The 7,964-nt window shown below is 32.6% G+C and overlaps 1 non-coding gene across 1 annotated transcript; it reads right to left on the bottom strand.

The window, feature by feature from the left end:
- Positions 1-3,170: 3,170 nt before the first annotated feature.
- Positions 3,171-3,276, bottom strand: LOC120143702. The gene has a single exon (XR_005517971.1). It is a non-coding gene; the product is annotated as a small nucleolar RNA R71 (small nucleolar RNA).
- Positions 3,277-7,964: the final 4,688 nt, after the last annotated feature.

Below are 7,964 nucleotides of genomic sequence, written 5' to 3'. Positions count from 1 at the left end.
CGTAGAACAATTTTATATTTCACGGCATAACTCAAAATCAAAAAGAAAATTGCTCAAAAATTGAAAAGAAATTTTCTGTCACCTTTAGGAGGAACTCACGGCTTGGGAAGGAAAAATACGAACAGGTTTCATCAAATGTGAGGTAAATTTCATGTTAATTTACCTTTAATTTAGCTTAAATGAATATTTTATTCCTTTAATTGAGAAAAGACCAAATTACCCTTAATGAAGCTTCATATTTACCATAAAACCAAAACACCTCAACCTTATCATCTTCCAAATTTCAAAGATGAACAAATTATTTCATTTTTTTTACCGTTTTGCCCTTGTAATTTCCCAAATATTATAATCTTGCCATTTTAATCCAACTATCCAAAATTAACATGGAATTAAATCCTCAAATAAAATGGTTTATATTATTTTCCATCTTTTTAAAATAAGGAAAAAATATTTTTAAGACTAACATATCATCCTTCAAATTTTCTCGAAATTTCTATTCGATTTGATTTACTGATTTCTTTCCAGACTTTACCTCTTTCTAGTTTTCAACATAAATTTTGGATCAAGAATATAATTTCAAAAAAAACCCACTTTTAATAATAAACTATCCATTTATGGAATAAAAAATATTTTTGGGAAAATTACCTCTTAGGTCCCTGAACTTTTCTTACTTTTATACTTTGGCCAGTAAACTTTCAAATATTACATTTTAGTCACTAGCCAAAATTTGTGGTATTACATAAACAATTTTCTCAGAACTTCGATATGTTCTTCTTTGGTTTATGATTTGACAATTATATCATCCACGTATATCTCTATTTCTTTTTGCTTCATATCATGGAACAAGGTAACCATGGTTCGTTGATATGTTGTGCCCCTGCATTATTTAATATGAATGGTATCACCTTATAGAAAATTGTGCCCAAAGTTGTCACAAATGTTGTCTTCTCTGTAACTTTATTATCCATCATGATTTGGTTGTTCCCTAAAAAGCCATCCATGAAGGAGAAAAAAGCGTGCACAGTTGTATTTTCATTCAGGGTGTCAATATGAGGGAGTGAGAAATTATCTTTTGGACTTGTATGATTGAGATCTCTATAGTTTATAAACTTATAAAAGTAATAAATTTTCTATCCTTTTACCCATAATTATTACTAGATTTAGGTTTGATCTAGCTACTTATTAGTTATTCATGCATGATTTCATAGTTTCCTTCACACTTAAGTTTGATATTTCATTGGGTTGGTTTTTGTGGAAAACATACTACTGGTGTGTGTTAATTTGTGCAGATTAGGAATTTCCCTAGCAAGTATAAAATTCCATGGCATTTGAAGATAATCATTGAACAAAGGGATAAATCCTAAAATGTTGGGATATTCACGCATAAATTAACGAAGAGAATAACTCTTATTTGCAAATGTTTTAAAAATAAATATAAAAGAGATTTAATTCCTCTTTTATTAAAAGAGATTATTTCCTCTTTTATTAGAAGAGATTTATTAGCTCTTTTAGTCCAATTAAAACTCTCCTTCAACAGGAATCAAAAAAACCTAATCCTCTCATATAAAAGAAGACCAATACACAACAAAAGAGGGGGTGCACAAGAGAGAGAGAAAACTAGCACATATCCTATTCTTGTTTTCTTTTTATTGTTATTTTAATGTTGTTGAGAAATATTTATCTTGTAATCTTTTCGAACCTAGCCAGGAACTAATTTTAATTGGCTTGGGTTATTGGTTTTTTTTTGTGTTTGTGAAAACTCTTGGATATGTTTAAGTTCCTGATTACAATTTGAATTCAAAGTTTGTTCATTCTTGGTTCTTTAATTAATTTCAAGTGAATTAGGATAGGATATTGAGAATTATCCATTTATCTAATATCGGGAGAGTTATATTCAATAAACAAATGAGGATGATCATCATTTGAGCGAACGTTGGTGAAGGTTAATCCATCTTAGGGATAAGATTCAGATTTCAATGGCTAAAAGGAGCGTAAGATCAGTTCTTGTTTACCCATGGTTAATGCAAATATGTATCACCACGACATGAACAATTGACCAGTTCTTTGGGTTAGGGATAACAAGAAGGCATTGAAGAACGTTTTGTCAACCTTTGAAGGAGGAAACTTGGTTCCTATGGCAATTGAATCATTTTTAGTTGTCAAGGAAATCGAGTTGCCTTGACAATCAATTACTCAAACTATCCAAACCCTTGTCACACGACACTTCCTGATAACCTGACCTACTCTTTTACTTGATATAATTATAATTTTATTTACATGCTCATTTTTTTATTTGTTTATTCACACTCCTATTGTTACCAATTTATTTCTTTTTACAATGCAAGAAGTTAGAATATAGAGTTTCACTAATCCCTGCAGAGACAATATTTTTTCTATATTACAAGTTGCGACGTGTACACTTGCACCAATTGTAAAGCACTTAAATCACGCAACAAGTTTTTGGTCCCATTGCTAGGGATTGACAATAGCGAATTTGATTTTTTATTTCTTGCACCTTAATTATTAGTATAATTTATTATTTTGGTTTTTCTTTCTTTTTGGATTTAAGGGGCTTATAATTTGTGGTTTTCCATCTGTGTATGACTAGGTCGAGACCAACATCACTATAATATCCATTTGAACCCGAAATCTAGTGAGCTTTTCATAGAAGAACGAAAATGCAATGAGAAACAATGGGAGACCAACTCGTTGATCTAATTAGAAACCCTAATGTTATTGGCAACCAAATAGACAAAGCAAGGGGAGGACGAGCTTTAATAAACCAACCTGTTCAAGTAAGGAGCAGGTCGATTAGAGACTACTTAAAAGAAGATCTCAACGGTCTCAATCCAGGAGTTGTCACACCTGAAATAGAAGTCGCCTACTTCGAATTAAAACTAGTAATGTTCAACATGATCAACATACTTGGTCAATTTGGTAGATCATCAACAGAAGATGCCAAACAACATCTCAAATAATTCCTTGAAATTTACAATTCATTATAGCAACAAGGATTCCATGAGGATGTCCTAATGCTGAAATTATTCCCCTATTCACTTAGGGATAGGGCAAAATCATTGTGTAATAGTATCGCACCTGGATCTCTAGAATTCTGGATGGACTTATACCATGATTTCCTTACTAGATTTAGTTCTATAAATATGATTGATAAATTGCATAACGATATAATTTATTTTCCGCAGGCAAATGATGAGTCCATGTATGAAGCTTGGGAGTGATACAATGAGCTTTTACAAAAATATCCCATAAACATATTTACAATATGGATGCAAGTGGTGATGTTTTACAATTTAGAGAATACACCAACTAGAATGATACTAGATGATTCGATGAATGACATATTCCTTGAAAAGTCACCGGAGGAAGTAATAGAGATTCTAAATAGTCTTACCAAGAATGATAATTATTTTCCAAATACAAGAAGACGAGAAGTCAGACGGAATACCATGATAAATGAGCTTGATTCAACGGACACTTTCTCTGCACAGTTGGCTACTTTAACCAACTTGGTTAAGAATATGCATCGGCCAAACAATCCATAAAAGATCAAGGTAGTGAATTCCTTTTACGAATTATGTAATGGTAACCATGCTTATTTTGATTGCCCATAGAACTCAGAATCTATCTTCTATATAATAAATTAACTGGAATAACAACTTGATGATCATTACATACACACCATGCTGGAGGGATAAGCCTAATTTCTCATAGAGCAACCTGAAAAATGCCCTAAATCAAAAATAATCAGAATTCATAAGCATCAGGGTTCGAACAAAATATTCCAAGTTAACAGATACCGCAGAAGTAATCAATACCGTCTAGTTCTTTTGAAAATACTCTCAAATATTTTATGTTAAAAATTGAATCTTACATGGTTGAGAATAATATTTTCATGAAAACAATTTACGCTTTCATTAGAAGAACTAATATGAGACTACATAACCAAGAGTTAACTTTGAAATCCTTAGAGACACAGGTTGGACAACATGCCCATAATTTGAACACAAGATCACCAGGTGATATTGAGGTTACAAAGGGATTAGGCCTTGAGCAGTGTAAGGTAATCACCATCCGAAGTGGATAAAAGTTATTCGAAACCCATTCACAACCCACTGTGAGACCTCAACCAACAAAACATACCCATGTTTAGAAAGACTCCTCCAACAACATCGCATCAGTCGATATTGATAAATCGAAGTATGCCCAGGCAAGTTCACGTGCCTCGGTAATTCCAGATACAATGGTAAATCAAACAATCATATCAACTTGCCGTTGGTTGAGGCAATTAAGCAAATGCTGAACTATGCTAAGTTCCTTAAAGACGTTGTCTCTAAGAGAACGAGGATAAGATATTTTAAAATAATTGTTATGACTGAGGGATGTATGACCATGTTGCACAACCAAATTCTATCCAAACTAAAATGTCCCAGTAGCTTCACAATACCATGTGCAATAAAAAATCACTATGTTGGAAAGGCATTAAGCAATCTTGGAGCGAGTATAAATCTTTTACCTAAATACGTATTCCGAAGATTGGGTATCAGGAAGGTGAAACCTACGACAATTATGCTACAACAATTATGCTACAACTTGGAAGTAGATCCTATGTGCAACCAGAGGGAAAAATTGAAGATATACTGGTAAAAGTTGATAAATTTAATTTTATCATTGACGTCATTGTCCTAGATTATAAAGTAGATGAGTTCACACCTATTATCCTTGGAAGACCATTCCTAGTAATAGGAAGAACCTCAATTGATGTTGAAAGAGGAGAACTCACTATGAGAGTGAATGACCTATAAGTTAAGCTGAATGTTTTTCCAAACTTTAAACATGTTGATGATCCAGAAGAATGCCAAGTCATTCATGCCACCAACGAATTCAATCTTGAAGTAGAGGAGAATTGCGACAACAATTTTATTGCCAAACTAGAGGAAATTAAAGAATCGAATGATGGAAAACAAGATGAAGCAAACCGGATATTAAGTCAATCAGGTAAATATTTTGAACCATTAGACTATTAAACTAAGGAAGGTAAACTCGAAAAATCTTATATTGGGCAACCTCCCATGCTAGAATTGAAATCATTGTCAGGCAATTAGAACTACCTTTTAATTCTCGACTAAATTTTTTCGAGAAAATGGAAATCGAGATGTTCAGGGGTATTCGAGGCAGCAAAACCTTTCTTCCATGGTGTCAGTCTAGTATCGATGGACATGAGCTTGAAGTCAATGGACAATGATTTAAGCACTACACCGGTGCCCATGTTGAGCGCGATAAGGAAATGGTTACTTATGGAGAAGCATGAATATGCTCTCTTCAATATTTTTATTTGTTTTAAATTTTTTTTCTTTTTCTTTTCATTGTTATTTTTTATTTATTTAGATTTTTTTTATTCAATTGAATTCTTATTTATTTTATACTCTTTTTGTTTATCTTTTTGTTTTGTTTGAATTTTATAATACAAGAATCCATGGACATAAAATCTAAAAGTGTGGTTCACCCAAGCGATGAAATTAAGGACAGAGGATTCCGAGCGCACCACCAACAACATGCTACCAACCACCGTGGGCCAGTAAGAGAGATATCAAACAAAGAACTTGAAGGATGCTCATCAGTCAAGATGATAACCTTTTTAACTCATTTTGCATGTATTGAAGACAATGCTCATCTCGAGTTTGGGGGAGTTGTTCGTGTTGTCATATTACATATATTATTTCATGTTTTGTGTTTTGTATTGTTTGCATCATTCATTCAGGCTTTTCATGACATTTTCTTTTCATAACATCTAGACAAACAAACAATTATCGAGACTTTGTACATACCTATGATGAAATAATTACCGATAACATTTTAATGCCGATAATCTTAAGACTTAGAGATAATTTGAAATTGCCTTAATGATTCTTACGATGCTTAAACTGTTTACCAAATGTCGTGTTTGGTTGACTTGTGGGTATTTTGGTGAATACTTAACTATCCTGTATGTTTTTGTTTAAGTTCTATGTGAATTGCTAGAGGTGCCCAACTGGATCTAGCCGAATAAATTGCCACAACAACTTTTAGCTATAGAACACTCTGTTGCTAAAGCAAATTTGGTATGCTTAGTGAATACTAAGTAGCAAAGATAGTCCTGAATATAACATGAGTGAATGAAAGTCTTTACGTGATGACTCTATCTAAAAGGTTAGGGGCTTCGTTGTTGACATCATCTTACTACTCAAGTACTTGTAGGTAGTTGTGATAAGATGAAGATCTAGTTAAGCTAATTAATTGAAGTAGCATCTTTTGCCTTATTAATTAATTTGATAATTATAATATTCTCCACAAATACCCATGGTGGTGAACCTTATTGACTAAGAGCACACACTTGCATGAGTATCATAGGTTGAATTGAGTTAATTTCTTGTTGTCTTGAGGTTTAAGGGTGATTGGTAGAAATTTACTAAGGATTTGAGGTAACAATTGTAAAGAAAAGGTAAGAGTAATGTTGTCTAATTGATGTTAAAAAATAGATGTCATGCATGCTTGAGTAGAATCAATAGTTTGAGTTTGGGGTGTGTTAAGTATATAAAAGTACCAAATTTTCTACAATTTTACCCATAATTATTGCTAGATTTAGGTTCATTCTAGTTGTATTATTAGTCATTCATTCATAATTTCATAGTTTCCTTTATAGTTAAGTTGGATAATGCTTTTTGGTTGGTTTTTGTGGAAAAGATACTGCTGGTGTGTGTTAATTTATGCATATTAGGAATTTCCCTAGCAAAAAGAAAATTATGTGGCATTTGAAGATAATCATGGCATAAGGGGATAAATCCTAAAAAGATGGGATATTCACGCAGAAATTAAGAAGGGAAAGAAGTCTTATTTGCAAAGTATTTGGAGATAAAGATAAAGGAGTATAATTCCACTTTTATTAAAAGAGGTTATTTCCTCTTTTATTATAAGATATTTATAAGCTCTTTTAGTCCAATTAAAACACTCGTTCAACAAGAATCAAAGAAACCTAATCATCTCTTATAAAAGAAGACCAAGACACAATAATAGAGGGATGCGCATAAGAGCGAAAGAAACTAGTGCATATAATTTTCTTATTTTCTTCTTTATTTTTATTTTCATGTTGTTGGGAAATCTTTATCTCATAATCTTTTTTCACCCAGCCATGAACTAATTTTAATTGGCTTGGGTTATTGGGTTTTGTTGTGGTTGTGAAAACTCTTGGATTTTTTTACGTTTTTTATTTCAGTTTGAATTCAAAGTTTGTTCGTTCAAGGTTCTTTAATTGATTTCGAGTGATTGGGAGAGGATCTTCATAATTATGTGTTTATCTAATATCGGGAGAGTTAGATTCAAGAAAAGAATGAGGATAATATTCATTTGAATGAATGTTGGTGAAGGTTAATCTAACTTAGGGATAAGATTTGGATTTCAATGGCTAAAAGGAGCTTAAGATCGATTGTTGTTCACCCATGTTTAACGCAGGGATGTATCACCATGATATGCACAATTGACCAATCCTTTGGGATAGGGATAACAAGAAGGCATTGAAGAACGCTTTGCCAAGCTTTGAACGAGGAAATCTAGTTCCTACGAAAATTAAATCATTTTCAGTTTTCAAGGCAATCGAGTTGCCTCGACAATCAATTACCCAGACCATTCAAACAGTTGTCACACCGCACTTCCCAATAACTCGGCTTGCTCTCTCACTTGATATCACTATGCTTTTATTTACTTGCTCATTTATTTTATTTTATCTATTCACAATCATACCATTATCAATTTATTTCTTTTTAAAGTACAAGAAGTTAGAATATAGAGTTTCAAGAAATCCCTGTGGAGACGATATATTTTCTATACTGTCGTAAACATCATTCAAGTGGGCCCAGAATAGGGTTTCGACTTGAATTAACGTGTATTGGAGCCACCACCGATAATTTTAA

This window comes from Hibiscus syriacus, unplaced genomic scaffold (assembly GCF_006381635.1).
Source record: "Hibiscus syriacus cultivar Baekdansim isolate YM2019G1 unplaced genomic scaffold, ASM638163v2 tig00002237_pilon, whole genome shotgun sequence".
NCBI classification, from domain to species: domain Eukaryota; kingdom Viridiplantae; phylum Streptophyta; class Magnoliopsida; order Malvales; family Malvaceae; genus Hibiscus; species Hibiscus syriacus.
Note: the sequence above shows the minus strand (reverse complement) of the source record. Positions and strands in the feature narration are given on the sequence as shown.